The sequence below is a fragment of the Salminus brasiliensis genome, chromosome 15 (assembly GCF_030463535.1).
Source record: "Salminus brasiliensis chromosome 15, fSalBra1.hap2, whole genome shotgun sequence".
Classification (NCBI taxonomy): Eukaryota; Metazoa; Chordata; class Actinopteri; order Characiformes; family Bryconidae; genus Salminus; species Salminus brasiliensis.
Genome location: NC_132892.1, coordinates 6525555 through 6543339, shown reverse-complemented (window position 1 = coordinate 6543339; position 17785 = coordinate 6525555). Strand labels below are relative to the sequence as shown.

Sequence of the window (17785 nt, the reverse complement as noted above, 5' to 3'; positions counted from 1 at the left end):
GAACAGTCATAGTCAACCCACAGACCAGCTCCAAAGACCTACAGCATCATCTTGCTGCAGATGGTGTCACTGTGCATCGATCAGCTATTCAGCTCACTTTGCAGAAGGAGAGGCTGTATGGGAGAGTAATGCAGAAGAAGCCTTTCTTTGCTGTGAACCAATGAAACTAAAATGGATTAACTGACATGATGGCACCAAAGAATATTACACACACCCATAGACTGGCGGTGACTCCACGTAAGAAAAATAACACCCCCGCAACATAATGCTACCACCCCCTTGCTTCACAGTTGGGTAGTACTTATTCTTCTGTGTGTAACAGGAATTGAGTAATTTTTTTACCACTAGGTTCAGTAATTTATTTTTATGAAAACACTGGATGAAGAAATGATGTAACTTGTAACGTATGTGTGCTATCAAAAAGTGAAAAGTCATCACCAGAATTATTAACCAGAGTTTATTCAGTTAAAACAGTTTGAACAGGGTTTAGAAATGCTTTATATAAACTCTTCAAAGATATTAAGACGATAATGAGACCAATGTATGGATATACCATAATACTCCCCTGTCTGTCCTGCTTTACATCATAACATCTCAGGTCTTTCTTCACACCTCAGGAAAGACCTGGTAGATGTCTTGACTTCACTTGAATTGAGGTCTGTAGAAAGAACTGGGAGATGTTTGTTTTAAACATAAAAACAGTTCTGACCATGGTCAATTATTTGGTTCTGCTCTATAGACTGACATTTAAATGGTTCAGTGCCGAGTCAATCGATTCACACTGTGTGAACCTGTGTTCAAATATTCAGTCCGTTGTCAGTCATTCTTCATTTATCCAACTGATTCCTGAGCTGGTTTGTTTTTTATAGCTCATCTTTGCTGCTGGATTCATTGCTGGGTTTCTCTGAATCTTCCGCCGATTCGTTTGAGTCCTAAAGAGAAAAAATAGAAAGAACATGTGATCAAGAGGAAAATTAACAGAACAGAGAACGCCTGTATAAGACGATCTTTCATACAAAAGAAAGCACTGATTTTACACACTGATCTATTTTACTACGTCCAGTGTGAACAAGCACACAAATTTAACCAGTTCAAAAACATATTTCCAAGAAGGCCTGAAGAGTAAGGCTACCAGAAGTGGGTAATGAGCCTCAGTCAGCATTAAAGTGATGTTTTATGGGGTTTAGTGTAGTGGATTTCAGTGTAGTTCCAGAAAGCTATTCATGTGTATTATAATTTGTATTTTGCATATTCAGATTTCAGATTAAAACTGTAAGAAGTTCTTTTCCTACTCCAAGGATCAACTCCTGAAGGTTTTAAAATTATGCTAGCATGGGTATCCCAATGATTTATTAACAGTTTAACTTGTCTTATTTGCTCAGTTACGGCTGCTATTATTGTTATTTTATTAAAGATCTAATTTGAGACTATAAATGAACAATCAGAAGTTTATTAAAAGGAGATGAGAAAAAATGCTGTTTTTAGCATTACATCTTAGTTTGGACATTTTAACATCAGAGATAGAGGCAGACTTGTCAGCATCATGGAATGTATGACTTTTATATTCTATTACAGACCTCATCTTCTTCACTGTCTTTCTGATCCTTGTCCTCATCTTCATCTTTGTCCTTATCTTTATCATCATCATCGTCATCATCATCGTCATCTTTCTCCTTCTCCCCTTCAGGCAACACCCCACCGTTATCCAGAAATTTGGAGAAAGTTTCCAAATCTCTATTTCCATTGTAATCCACCACCTGATATCAGAGTGTTGAAAATACATTTATTAGAGTTTATTTCTTCAAAAACATTCAAACAATATATTTTATATAGCACCGGTCAAATGTTTGGATACACCTTGTGTTTTCATTATTTAAAAATGTTATGCATTGTAGATTAATACTAAAGTCACCCAAACTATATTTTAGATTCTTCAAAGATGGCACCTCTTGCTCAGCTTTGCACTTGCATTTTCTCAGTCTGCTTTATGAGGTAGTCACCTGGAATGGCTTTCAGTTAACAGCTGTGTCTGATCAAGAGTTAATCATTTGAATGTGTTTGAGACCATCAATTGTGCTGGGAAAAGGGTAGGTTGAATAATGTTCTAATCCATATTATGGCAAGAACTACTCAGCGAAGTAAAGACAAATACAATACATGTATTGTATATACATGTGACAGTACAATATTACTTTAAGTAAAGAAGGTCAGTCAATCCGAAAACTTTCTAAAACTTATGGTAAAACTGAATCTCATCAGGACCAGCCCAGGAAAGGAAGACCAAGAGCTACCTCTGTTGCACCGGATATGTTCATAAGAGTTACCAGCCTCAGAAACCGCAAGTTAACAGCACCCCCAAATAATATCCCACCTAAATGTATTTTAGTATAGTATTTTATTATATTTTACTACTACACGATTCCTTGTGTGTTCCTTCATAGTCAGGTTGACATCAGTATTCATTTACAAAGTAAAAAATAAAATGTGTGTCCAAACTTTTGACTGGTACTGTATATCCACAGTGGGATTGATGCAGTCTACAGAGACTGTAGTAGTTCAGTAGTAGTGAACTGGGTTTACTGTAACAGTGGGAGGGGCTCATTGTAACATTTACTGTATCAGAGTAAAATTATTAATAAAAAAAGCCCCCCAGGAAAGTAGAAGAGCAAATGAACAATGATACAATTGTTTGATAAAAATACAAATTATTTAGAAGATGTTCTAATGGATCTGTGCTTAAAGTTACTTACTATAGTGTGAATCTTGAGAAAATGTCTAAATATAGTCAGAATTCACAGAAGACCTTACTGTGAGAATGTAAAAAGATAGGACAGATATTTTTCAGGATGAACCCTAAAGTGAAGTGTGTTTGCGTACTGAGTCGTGTGTATTATTCGGAAGCATGTAAACAACTCAAAGCAAGCACACATGCTGGAGGTACTTTCAACACAGTGTTAGAACTAAGCGTACCAAAGTAAACAGCGTGAGCCCATATATATCATTTTAAATAAACTTAATTAAGTGATTAATGCTGATAATTGCTGTTCCACTTTGATGTGAAAAATAAATTTGGAATTTTGCACACATCCTCTTTTGACTGATCATATTGATTTAGCTGCAGATATTCGTACAAATCCAGGTTATAAAGCTAATATGGAGCACTTTTACTGAATTACTAGTTTTTGTTACCGTTTACAGTTTTAAGAAACTAACAACTAACCCCTCTGTCTGTTACAGCTGCAGGATTCACACTCACTCTATGTACTTCTGAATTGTTCATAAACATCAGGTGCTGGAAGCAAAGTTTAAATTAATTTTATATTATATTCATTTGTAGATGATGGTGATAAATGTATGGAGCCATTGAAATAACATATGGGAAATATACTAGGGTTTAGTATAGTTTTAGTTTATGTCTCTGAATAATTAGCTTATCATCTTGAAAAAAAAATGTAGATAATTCTCTGTAGGTACACAGGGAGAATGTAAGTGCTGTCCTTCAGATGGCACCAGTACTCCACTTACTCCATATCTCCTGGACCCCAGGGGCTACACAAATATTGTAACCAAAGTATTGTTATTGTTGTTATTGTTGTTGTTTTTAGAGCAAAAAAAAGAGAAAGACAAAACCATTTCAGTTTTAATAGCTGAGCATTCTGGCTTTGTAAAATATACACACACATTCAAATAAAATTGTTGTAATTGTTGTAATTAATTAATTTTTTTAAGATGAACTACAGAAAAATATGGAATCATGCATGATTTTGTTGTGCCTCCTGTGGCTTTTATGAAGGCTTGAATTCTTTAATGGACTTCATGAAAGTGTTGAAAAACATCATGAAAAAACAATATTCTACATCATGTTGGTTCCAACTCCAACACAATGGCTAATGGATCATCTTTGTAGGATGGATAAACCCCAGGCCACTCTCCATTGGCCACAACCTCCCACCTTCTGGTGACCAGAACTTCTTATGTACACTTTTATGTACAAATGCACCCATACATACGTACATCCTTACAATCATATGTATATTTATATACACAATCACACACTCACATTATATATATAATAGGACCGACTAGGATGTCCAGGATCTCAGATAACTTTCCCATGACCTTTTTCTATTGATTGCATGAGAAAAGTTTCCAAAATGTCAGTGAACACCTGTGCATTGACTGTTGAGGTAATATCTGTTATGTCCCTGCTTGATCACCTTAAATGGGACCCCATATTATAAAGGAGTTTATTTAACTGTCATCTTCAAGCAGTCATCTTTTAATGTTTCATCTGGACGGTACCAGACAGAAGTTCCAGGATCATGTCTTTGGCCAACGCAAAGTGGCAATTCATCACTAAAGATTGCTCTCATCCAATCATCAACAGTCTGCTTCTCTTTAGCCCAGTGTAACCTTGTTTTATAGTGTTTAGGGGTTAGTGGTTTCCTATATGTTAATCCCATCTCATTCAGCTAATTTCCTACAGTCCTGTCACAGACAGAGACGTCTGTGTCCACACAATATTTTAATAACATTTTTTAAAAGTAAGCCAGAAGGAATAAAACTTGTTTTATAATATCTGAGATTTTCTTGTTTGTCAGGAAGTAAAAAAGATCTGAATATGTGTTAAGTGTGGTGATTTCATGTGTTTTACCAGGGGTTGAATAACTTAGGACAATTATCCCCAAAACTCCTGGAAAATTACCCGGGCAAAGCTGGAAAAAAAATCCCAGAAAAACGTTGGAATTTGTTTCCCAAATGAATTAACTCAAGATAATTATCCTGAGAAAATTATCTCAGGAAATCTGAGTTATTTGTACCCATTATATGGGATGCATGATGCCATGGTCCCCCAAAAGCAGTATACTAAAGTATGATGAAAAGCATTGATGAGGTCAGATAAGAAAAAAAATCGCTGACCTTTCTTTCAGTCCCTGCTGGAAAGAACTTCAGGGTGGGGAAACCCTGCACTGTCACCCCCTCCACTTCATTTGCTGTGGAATCCATGTTGGCAATGATGATGTCTTTATGGTCCTTATATTTCTCTGCCAGCTTCTCCCACACAGGAGCCAGCTCTTTACAGTGACCTCACCAAGGTGCATCTGGAAAATGTCAAAATAATAGGGATAATAGCAAAGATCAGTGACCCGTCTAAGTGGTTGGTGTGGCGCAACAAATAACACCACTACCTGCCAGTGAGCTACCACACCATGTGGGAGACTGGGGTTCAATTCCCGTTCTGGGTGCTGCGCTACACCAATAAGAGTCCTTGGGCAAGACTCCTAACACTACACTGGCCCACCTCTGTAATATGAGTAACCTTGTAAGTCGCTCTGGATAAGAGCGTCTGCTAAATGCCTTAAATGTAAATGTTTTAGTTTTGACTGAAATGATCAGAATATTCTGCTTACAGAATTCCACAAAGACGTTCTTGGTCTCGTCAAAGGCGACTTGTTCGAAGTTCTTTCCCACCAGGACTCTTCAGGAATCTCTTGGCTCATCATATGAGGCTGTGTAAAGACAGTTGAGGATCAAGAACCAAATTAAGACTCATTCATAAACTTACTGGTTGTCAGATTAGTACTAAATTTGCTTACAGTAATAAAAACAATACAGTATGAGAAACACACAGACAGACATGGAAAGATTATAACCTCCTTAGAAATTCCTTTCTGCCTTCCTTGCCTGATCTGTTGCCCAAGGCATCACTAAGAGCTGACTAATATGTGAATCCGATCAGGTAAAAATAAGTAAAGTAGTAAATTATTGGGACACAGCCCTACTTTAGCTTTTCTTGAACAGACAGAAGTTAACTTAATGTGATTGTTTGCTGCTTATTCACTGTTTTGCAGTGTATTTGTCTTTTTATCAAACCACCCTGAGAATCTCATCTGGAACATCTGAGGTTGGTCAGTGACCGAAGCACACAATAATAGAAACTTATTACTGCGCTCAGCCTTCTGCAGTATCAGTACTGCAAAAGCTAAATATCAAATTAATGATTACAAACAAATAACCTTTATTTTGCCATCCAGCACACCCTGGCAGAAAGTCCTCAGCGTGTCCTTGTTGATGGTTTCTTCCTTCATGGCATATTTCTTCACCGTGTCAGTGTTGATAAGTCGGAGAACTGGAGTGTCACTTGCAGAGATACCAAAATACTTCATCACATGGGAAACCTCTTTGTTGATGTCTATCGTAATGAACAGCACCTATGTTCACAAACACAACCAATCTATATGAGAAACAAGACTGTCGTTCCAGACCTCCATAAAGCACAATATCTTACAAGGATGGTAATATACCACCTTTTCTTTTCTGGTGCCAATACTGATACTGAAACCCTGATTATCTAGTATTTCTGATACTGATATTATATTTTTATAAGAAAACCTCTAAAAAAACTTTTGGTAGCTCGACCAACATACAAAAAACATACTAGAAGGCATTCTAAACTGCTAAAAAAAAAAAAAAAAAAAAAAAACATGTTTAAATGCTTAGTTGCTTGGTTGTTGCTATGGAATTGCTTTGTCTGCTAGGCAGTTTCTATGGTATCCCATATGAATTCTACAATGTTAAAATGGTGTTGTTAAGTGGTTGCTTAGTAGTTATGTGTTATTAAGCTGCTTAGTGGTTGCAGTGGTGTCTTGGGTGGTCGCTAGCATGTTGGTGAGTGTTTGTTTGCTGTGGTACCCTATGTGCTTGGTTTGGGTATTACTACTGTATTTGTATCATCATAACATAAGTATAAGCCCGGATCACACTCACGGATCAAACTGAACCATCTGGAGCTGTGTCAATGTCTTTAATATTGCTGAAGTAAAAAAAAAAAATAAATAAATAAATAAATAAATATATATATATATATATATATATATATATATATATATATATATATAATATCATAAAAGTGCATGTCCTTTTGAAAGGTGGTTGCTATGGTGTTGCAAGGCGTATCCTAGGTCGTTACTGTGGTGTTGCTAAGTGGGTTGCTATGGTGTTACTTTGTGGTTGCTATGGTATCCAAGGTAGTTGCTATTGTGTTAAGTGGTTGCAATGGTATCTGTAATGTCTCTCTCTGTTGGCCTCAGTGGGGAGCTCATGCACAGGTCAGGTGGCTAAACTCCACCCTTCACCTGAGGCTCATCTCCAGCACACAGTTGCTGTTCATGACTGTTCATGGATTGGGATTCCCCTTAAGCGCCTCAGTTTTTAGGGGTGTCACTATTACTCTACCAGTCTTTGGTGTGTTTGCAGTGCCTTGTTGGTACTTTTGGTTTTGACCTTCTACTTTGTTCTATGACCTGGATTATGGATTCACCTGTGTTGTACCTGCCTGCCTGTTTCCCGACCTGCACATGCAGCCTGCCTTAACCCATTTATTACAATGTCACAGGTGGTTGCTACGTGTTTGATATTATATCAGGTGCTACTTAGGGTTGCAAGGGTGTTGCCAGGTGTTTGATTGATAGTTGCTTTGGTACCCCATGTGGTTGGTTGGGTGTTACTCATTCATTCATATAGGAAAAATCCCTTAAATATCTGTTGCTACATGGAAATCATACTGCTCATTGCAAACCTGTATACAAGCCCCAGTCAGACCAACAATCTGGAGATGATTTTTGAAAGCCCCAGTTTAAACATTTCTGATATGGAAAGGAAGCCATCTACATAATGAAACAGGCCCTAAAATTCAGGTGCTTCAAATGGTTCATAGAAGAACCACACAAAGATCTAAATGTCCATTTTTAAGGTTCTTCACCTACACATCTCTAATACAAAAATGCTTCTCCTATGGCACAGCTGAAAGAATTTTGTGAAGCACCTTTAGTGTATGTACACAATGTACTACAGTTCTGAAAGAGAACATTATAAACATGCACCTTTTTCTTTATAAAAACAATTAACCAGATCATAAATTAGGCCTTTACACCAAAAGCTCAATCACAACCCACTGATTTTGGAGTCTCCTCGAGCTGTTGCTATCATGAATTGGTTGGTGTGGCACAACAGATAACACCACTACCTGCCACTAAGCTACCACACCATGTGCGAGACTGGGGTTCGATTCCCGGTCTGGGTGACTATGCTGTGCTACACCAATAAGTGTCCTTGGGCAAGACTCCTAACACTACATTGGCCCTCCTCTGTAATACGAGTAAGCTTGTAAGTCGCTCTGGATAAGAGCGTCTGCTAAATGCCATAAATGTTAATGTAATTGAGTCAGATTTGTTCTTTTTTTTCTTCAGTCTCATGGTTTGGGCACTCCTGGTCAAAGAGGACTAAAGATCGGTGCTCTTGACTGTTCCTGGCTTTAAAAACCTACAGAACTCTCAAAGCAATCCGGAAGAAAGCACTAGTGTGAAACCACCCTCCATTTGGGATCCATTCTTCCCTCCTTCAGTGAAATGCTTCCTGTGCCACTGGCTGCAACACAAGGCCCAAATCTGATTGATTTACTCTCATGCTCAACAGTTGAAAAGGTGTTCTTTTTAGGAACCCTTTTTCTTCAAACATATCTTTGCTCATTGAAGTCAAAAATCTCAGTTGTCAACTTAATTAGTCCACAGAACTCACAAAAGTTCTCTATGAAACTGTTCTTGGGTCTCCAGAGCTTATTTTGATGGCCAAAGTGCTTGGTAGCCCCATGTTGGCAGAAGGTTTGCAGGGTTTTCTTTTATAAAGCATTGAAATGTGCATGACCTGGCCTTCCCTTAATGGTATGCCTTTTGGAAGTCAGTGCACCTTCTACTCATTTAACTATTCCCAGTAACAGGAATTTTTACCAGGAGTGTCCAGAGCCATTTGTGCAGGAATAGAGATAAACAGAGAGGCAAAGCAATCACGTGAAAATAAATGTCTGAGTGTGTTCATCTGTGGTTGTCCAGAACTCACTTTCCCTTTAAACTCGACTGCGGCAGCTCTGTAGTCATCAAGCAGGGCATTGTTGGACTCAATGGTTAAGTTGACGAACAGAAGGATGTGGAGGGTCGCATGGATTCCAGTCAATATCAGCAGATTCTTGAGAACAATGATCAAGAATCAGTGACAAAGTTGAAGTTGCGCAGAGGCTGAATACTTCAACAAGACAACGACCCTAAACACTGCTCTAAATCTACTAAGACATTCATGCAGAGGAACAAGTGCAACGTTCTGGAATGCCCATCTCAGTCCCCAGACCTGAATATTACTGAAAATCTGTGGTGTGATTTAAAGCGTGCTGTCCATGCTCATAAACCATCAAACCTGACTGAACTGGAAATATTTTGTAAAGAAGAATGGTCCAAAATACCTTCAATCCAGACTCTCATTGGAAGCTATAGGAAGCGTTTAGAGGCTGTTATTTCTGCAAAAAGAGGACCTACTAAATATTGATGTAATTTTTTTGTTGGGGTGCCCAAATTTATGCACATGTCTAATTTCGTTTAAATAATTATTGCAAACTTCTAATAAACTTCATTTCACTTCTCAAATATCACTGTGTTCCTCTGCTATATGATATATTTTATTGAAATTGCTGATCCAAACAGCCAATGGTTTATAATGGAAAATCTTCAAAATTATCAGGGGTGCCCAAACTTTTTCATACCACTGTAAGTGAACCCTTGGAATTAATAGCTGGTTGACCCCCGGGCAGCAATAACTTTTGGGTCATTGTTCCGTTGCATCCCACAACCTCTACAGTTTTTACAGTTTGTAATGGGTGAAAACGCGGGTGGTGGAGGAGCTAGCAGAGGAAATACACTTAATCCTGGCTTCCCTCGAGGCACACACACAGGACACACTCCATGCGGGGTAGAAGACGGGTTTAATAGTACATAAGCACCAACGCATCTCCCCATTACTGTCCAGATAGCTTAGAGTAGGTACATCAGACCGGAGGCCATGCTACAGCTAGCTCACCGTCTTCATAGAGAGGCACAACTCTGGCGCACATGCGCAGTAGTACAATACACGTAAAACCACCGTTACAAGTTTCAGCCTCACCCTGTAGACTCACAAACACAAATGTTAGCCTGTGCCACCAATAATGCCTTCAAATCTCTGGCTGTCACTCTGGGTTTTTTCTTTACCACACTGATGAGTCTCTGTTGTGGTCTTGGTGTTATTTTGACTGGGCGCCCACTTCTTGGGAGAGTAGCCACAGTCCCAAATTGTCTCTATTTGTAGATTGTTTGCCTCTCTGTAGACTGGTGAATTTCTAACGTCTTTGATATCACTTTGTAACCCTTTCCAGCTTTATGTAAATCAACCATTTTTGATTGCAGATCCTCTGAAATCTCTTTTTGGCGAGGCATGGCTTACATACCTGTATCCTTCTTGTTGCGGTGCAAATTCCTTTTTTTTGTTCACACAGCAAATACGCTGAACTGTACCTTCAAAACATTTCATCTTTATCCCTTCTTCTCCTTCGTTATCCCTCCACCTGTTATACGAATTAGAAAATCCCTAGTGGAAGGTCAAAATAAGGAAGTGGAAATTTGGTTTTGTTTCGGGTTTTGAGTCCTTTAAGTATTAAAAAAAATACCTGAGATTCGGTTTTACGTTAGAGACACTGACTAGACCCGTGGAACTGAACATTAACAAAGAATAGTCAAAACGTTTAGAATATTATGTTACTCAAGCGGAGTCAGGACTAACGGGGTTTCTGTTTGGTCAGACCACACCTGAAGACGGCGGTTCGGAACATCGCAAATTACGTCATTTTCTGTAGCAAACTGGACGACGCGTTTCTAACCCTATAAAAACAACAGCCTGCCTTTCAAAGCTCACACTCTAAACGATAAACTGACGGAAAACTTATTTTAATGATGCATAATAAAACGAATTTGTTTTGATGTCCTCTGAACCAAACTCCGGCTGTGCTCAGCATCCCCTCAAGTAAAGTCTCTACATGTATATCTTTGGAATTCGTTCATAACTAAGCCTTTAGCGCATCTTACTCGCGCAAACCGTTTAAGTTTCACCATAATCTGCCGGTGGATGGTGTGTCAAACCATTTGACGTCGTTCCGACCCGTTTTTAACCGTCATAATATATGAGACGGTGGAGGCTACTGATCCAGTAGTCGCTGTCGCTGGTCCAGTCCGGTAACGCCAGACTGAATGTTCGGTTCCGAATCCCCTTGCCCAACACCATTAACACAGTTTATTCACTGAATGGTGCATGACAGCAGAAGTCGAACGTTTGCATCAGCCAAAGTACTCAGGGCTCTGACTGATTTATAATTAGGAATTTGATATACTGTGGGGGTCTTCAGCAAATGCAAAATGTCTTTTAACTTAAATAGATAACTGAACAAAAAATTAGAGCAAAATAGTACACAGGCAGTATAACAGACATAATAAAGGAAAAGATCATTTATCACCTAATATCCTCCCCACTGATGACCAGATGATGACTAAGTGTGTGTGTGTGTCTGGTTTGATTCTGATCTTTTTATTTACACACTTAAACACAGAATTGCCAAAACACCGTGCAGCTACAGATGAACATAGCATTAGAACACATAGAGCAGCTGCAAATTCCAACACTATTCCTACCCTTCAGACTTAAGTCAAGTTTGGCTGCCGAAGTAGCAGACTTTCTGGGAAATGCCTTGACCTGGAAGGTCGCTCAAAGAGACAAAATCTACAGGAGTACAAGACAGCTGGATCATGAACAAAATATGAGGGACTTTGTAGCTGAGTTGCTCACCACTTCTTGACCGAGCTTAACAAGCCCTGCGCCCCGCACATTTTTCGGGTCCATTACGACCATGTGTATGTGCAAGGTCACGTCTTAGAGGAATCTACACTTCAACAATCAGATCATCCAGAGTTTTTGAGACTTTCCACCAACTGCTGAGCGACAAACCGGGAGTTTGGCTTGCTTTACCCAGCCAAGCTGCGAGTTACATACAAGGGCACTGAGAAAGTCTTCACTGATCTCACTAAGGCGCTAAACTTCGCATATGAACATTTCACAACCAAAAAAGAACTGTAACAGTCAGGTAGCCTCCAATGAGTATTGTCTTTCTTCCTGCCGGTCATGGAAGGCTCAGATAACGCTTGGAATTGCATGTTGCAAACTTTATATTACTACGCGATGAGCGCTTTAATGTTTATTGCTGCTGCCTAATAATTGCAGTGTCGAAACTTGTATGAGCACTAATTTATCTGTCACCTTCATTGTTGAGACAATATGTTTATTTTTGATCTGATAATAGGGTGGATCATTTCTGTTTTACATTTACATTTAGGTGGTGGGCCAATGAAGTGTTAGGAGTCTTGCCCAAGGACTCTTATAGGTGTAGTGCAGCATAGTCACCCAGACGGTGAATCGAACCCCAGTATTCCACATGGTGTGGTAGCTTACTGGCAGGTTGTGATGTTATCTGTTGAGCTGCTGAATCTGGTTCTGCTAAGTTAGCTTGGTATTAACCCAGTTTGTTTATATAGTGGGGCTGTAAATGGTTAGTAAGTGTAAATCCAGCTGATAGTGGATGGATGTTTGTTTTTCTTTGTTGGTTTGGATCTCCATCCATGTGAGTCACGCTGTACTGCTTGTGGTATCAGCTAGACAGCTTTTGTTACACTGGGTTTGCACATGTGGGGGGCAGGGTAATATGAATGCTGCAAATTGTTAAAGATGTCCCATTCAAACTGACTGGATGATGACCTGTCTATACGGTCTCTATACAGGATGATACTGGGAACTCTACTAGGAAGTACTTTAACATTTACTTGTTGGAACGTTCGAGGGGTTATTGAACCAGTTAAGAGTAAGAAAGTCTTAACACACCTGAAACCTTTCTCTTACGATATAATACTGCTGCAATAACCCATCTTAAACGGAATTCCCATAGTAGGCTCCGGTGTAATTGGGTTGGGCAACAATATAATTTTTCTTTCTCAGCCAAAGCCAGAGGTGTGGCAATTTTAATTTATAAAGGAGTATAATTTAACACCACTCTACTATTGCAGATAAAGAAGCTAGATATATAATCATCACTGGAGAATTCCAATCTATACCTATAACTTTGCTGAATGTATATGGGCCAAATTATGACTTTCCTCACATCTTTTAGGAAGGTTACAAACAAGATTCCTAATATTTTTTTATTCTAATTTAACATTTGGGGGTGACATAAATTGCATTCTGGACCAGTACCTTGATAAATCATCAACTGTAAAAATACCTCTGCCAATTGTGTAGAATCAGTAATTCTAATATGTATTATGTAATATGTATTAACCCTGGAGAGTCAGGAGTAAAGCAGCTCTCAGCTAGACTGGAGGATCCACACAACACACTCAGGTATGGTCAGCTGTGTTCAGAGAGTGGCGTGTATGTCATCACTGATCTGATAATTTATCAAATGTCATAATTCATATTACATATATTACTAATTTTACATGATATCATGTGCCACTGGATGTTTATTGTAATTACCTTTTATGGAACTATGTACACTATGGAACTATTCTTATGTACAATAATTCTAATGTAAGGTTATTTCAGAATGGTGAATGTTAGAAAAGACTGCATTTAATTAGAGGCTAAGTGGTTTCATGGAGTAATGTATAAATGGAAATAGCAGTATGGTGTAATGAATGGGTTGAGGCAGGCTGCATGTGCTGAGAGACTTAAGTCAAGGGCAAGCAGAGGTCAAAAAATAGGCAGAAATGATCAGGACAGGCAAACTCATAATCCAGGTCAAGTTAACAAAACACAGAAAGGCAAATACATAAAAATACTCAGAACTCTAGTAACAGCACAGACACTTGTCATATGCAATGTGCAAAGCCATGTGCAGTAACCACCAAGGCCAGCAGACCATTCACTTACCATTCACCTGCTAAAACCTAGACCAGGTCATAACAATATGTATGGTGTTGAAAACTATATTCAAAGACAACACATCAGATGTTTACTGATAAAATACTTTTGTATAGTCCATATTACAGAGATTATGCTTGTATTCGGATAAATGGGTAGATGGAAAACCTAATTAATCCCAGAGGGAAAGTCAGGTATTACAGCAGCACAGAAATACAGTGAAAAGCAAACAAGAGCAAAGCAAAGCAAAGAACAAAGCAGTGTCCCATATATGTACAAATGCATAAACAGAAGATTTTGAGTTATTGGTGCATTTTATTACTTCAGATACTGAATGTATCCCGTTGTTCTCACATTACTTACTATGTACATATGTACCAGAAAATTACTACATATTTAGCTATCCAGCCTTTTCTTTTAAAAAGTTTGTTACTGCTAGGAGAAACACCCAGATCTTATAGTTTAAGATCAGCGTAGACTCTGAAACTGTATGTTTGGAGAAATCAGAGACTGGATGAGGGAGAAACTCTCTGAGCTCTTTATTAGGTTCACTATACTAATACTGGTAGAGCCTCCCGTTACTCTCCAATAACCTCAATCCCTTCACTGCATGGATTCCACATGATGTCCATCTGCCTCAAGAACGTGTTCTGAGAAGCTGTTCTGCTCACCACAGACGTACGGAGTGATTATCTGAGTTACTGTAGCCTTTCTGTCACCAGTCTGGACAGTCTCTGCTGACCTCTTTCATCAACTAGTCGTCTCCATGCTCACTGGATGTGTTTCCTTCATTACTCCATTCTGAGTAAACTCTGGAGACTGTTCTGCTGAAAATCTCTAGAAATACTCAAACCAGCCTGTCTGACTAGATTTAAATACATCAGTCAGATTAGTGTGTGTGTGTAACAGAGAGAGAGAGAGAGAGAGAGAGAGAAAATATAAACACAGAAAGAGAGAAACAATTTAGCTAGATGTCCTGATCTGTGTGTGTGTGTGTGTGTGTGTGTGTAGAGTGGACCATGGAGGGGAGATCAGAATCAAAGCAGGACTGAAGAAGTGTAAGTACATATGAGACACCCCGTATCTCTCTCTCTCTCTCTCTCTCTCTCTCTCTCTCTCTCTCTCTTTCTCTCTCTCTCTCACTCTCTCTCTCTCTCTGTCCCATTCCTCTCACCCTTGCACCCCTCGCCATTGATGCTCCCCTCTCGTTAGTCTGCATCAGATCACACTTTGGTGAAGGCAGTTACCCATGATCCCCTGCGACTCAGTGCCGTTCCTCCATAAATCAGCAGAAAGATGGAGAAGGAGAGTGTTTAGGTGGAGTCTGTTCTCTGTTTCTTTATCTAGACTGAAATGGGTTTGGGGGAGGTGTGTGTGGAAATTCTGCAGTTAGGAGAAAAAGCACTGTTTAACTTGCTGTAGTGATTTTAACCTTCCATCATCCTTCTACTGATTCTCTGTCCCAACCACTTCTCCATTTTAGCAGCAGCACAGAGAAAATAGCAGCACCTGCTAAACCCAGCATCAGGGAAACTGCAGTATTTGAAGTGGGGAAGCAGCAGAGTCGTATAGACGGGTTTCTGTGCGGCACCATCACAGAGATGTGTGCACCACCAGGGGGCAGAAAGCAGCACTCTTCACACTAGAGAGCAGCAATGACGAGCAGCTGCTGAGCAGCAAACTGCACCAACCACAGAGAAGATGGATGGAAATGTTTAATATCCTGAGGAGATCACATCCCTTTACCAAAACTCACAGAAGATTATAGATCCAGGCATCAAAAGAGCGGATTGGGGTCCTTTTAGTTACAGAGGGGCAAATAGAGGTCCAGACAGTAAAAACTACCTGGAAAAGCGCTGCAGCTGAGCTGGTGTAGCTGAACTGTCCAGACAGTTTGAATGAAATCCTGGAGTGGATTTTTACTTACTGGACCTGCACTTGCCACCATTGGTTATTTCTCAATGAAATAACGATCGCTACAGCTAAAGCTAACGGGCTAGACACTCATATTGTGGTCTTGTGCTACGTTAGTTAGCTGTCTACCTCACTACAAACCTGAACGCAGTATTTTACTGGAGTAACAGATACAGTGTGTAATTTACAGTGTAGAAAACTAAGCCTACATACCTGCTATATACGTTAGCCCTTTTAGCTACTTAGCCAGTTCACCGTTAGCTCCTCAGCTTGTGTACTTTGACTTAGCTTAGCGACACTAGTGGTAGCACCATGCTCCTGACACTGTCAGATGAGGGGATAGACAGACTCAGCAAAAGCAGGAGAACTGGGTGAGATTACTAGGAGCTGTCAGCAGCTGGAACCTGAACGGTTTGTGTGTTAAAGATTTAGTGAACAGTGAAGTTAGTGGGGCGTTCACAGAGAGCTGAGGACTAGAGGATACTGGTAGTCTGCTACTGTTAGCTGTGTTCTACATAATGGAATATTAATATGCAGTAAAAACAGACAGATCCAGCTCTGAAACTGGATTTTATTACTGAGTCAACAAGAATTCTCCAACAGTGCAGAATCTGCGTTGATTACAGCAGCTGAATAACACTACAGTCTAGTGACCAACTGTTACCAAAGCGCTGTCGCCCCCTGGCTGCTCCCCCACTAACGTCTGTAAACAGGAAACCAGTCTATGTGTGAAGAGAAGTGTGTCCCAGTCATGCTCTAAGCTCTTGGATGACAGTCAGTCAGTCAGTCAGTCAGTCTCTCTCTCTCTCTCTCTCTCTCTCACACACACACACACAAAGTCTTAGTGATGTGTTTCTCCTCTGTGTTTAGACGCCTGTGATCTCACACTGGACCCAAACACAGCTCACACACTTCTCTCTCTGAGTGAGGGGAACAGGAAGGTGGTGAGAGGAGAGCAGCAGCAGTTGTATCCTGATCATCCAGAGAGGTTTACTTGGTGGGTGCAGGTGATGAGTAGAGAGAGTGTGACTGGACGCTGTTACTGGGAGGCTGAGTGGAGCGGGAGAGGAGCTGCTGTAGCTCTGACTTATAAAAGTATCAGCAGGAAAGGAGACAGTGATGACTGTCGTTTTGGACAGAATAAAAACTCCTGGGTTCTGATCTACTCTAATAACAGATACTCTGTTTATCACAATAATGACAGAACTGTTCTCCCTCCTCCTCCCTCCAGCTGTAAGAGAGTAGGAGTGTATGTGGACTGTCCAGCCGGCACTCTGTCCTTCTATAGCGTCTCCTCTGACACACACACACTCACACACTTACACACATTCTACACCACATTCACTCAACCCCTCTATGCTGGGTTTTGGGTTTATCATGAGGCTTTGTTGTGTCTGTGTAATATTGAATAAGCTGTGTATGTGTTTGGATGTGTGTGTGTGCGTGTGTGTGTGTGTGTGTAACAGATTTTTCTAATACAGAGTAAAACACACTTGTTGAAAATGCATCATTAATAAGCTACAATTCAGATCAATATAAGAGATTATTCTCATCAGTATTTTGATCACTGATCTGCTCTGACCAGTAAATAATCTGAAAATGTTGCACTTTTGTGTTGTTTATTAGTATAATTTGTGTTCAGTGTAACAGCCTTTATTTTACCCAAAATCTTTTAGATGTGTTTGTCTTTTTATCGAACCACCCACAGAATCTCATCTGGAACATACCAAAATGGAGTAAACCTCTCCATTAATGTCTGTCTTAATGAACAGTACCTATGTTTACAAAAACAACCAATCAATATGGGAAACTGGACCACTTTTTCTTTTCTGTTGTCAATACTGATACTGAAACTCTAAGTATCTGGTATTTCTGATACCGATCTTTAAAATTACCGAAAGCTTTAAAATTAGATGTTATAAATAGAAACACTTCACATTAGATGACCAAGGTGGTCATGGGCCATGCAACAAAATTAGAGTATTTAAAATACATATTTGATACATATACAAATAAATATATTGTATTTTAGTTAGGTACTTTTATTTAT

General features: G+C 39.5%; 1 pseudogene; it reads right to left on the bottom strand.

Moving 5' to 3' along the window:
- Window positions 1–863: 863 nt before the first annotated feature.
- LOC140536263 (protein disulfide-isomerase A2-like) lies at window positions 864–11751 on the bottom strand (annotated as a pseudogene).
- Window positions 11752–17785: the final 6034 nt, after the last annotated feature.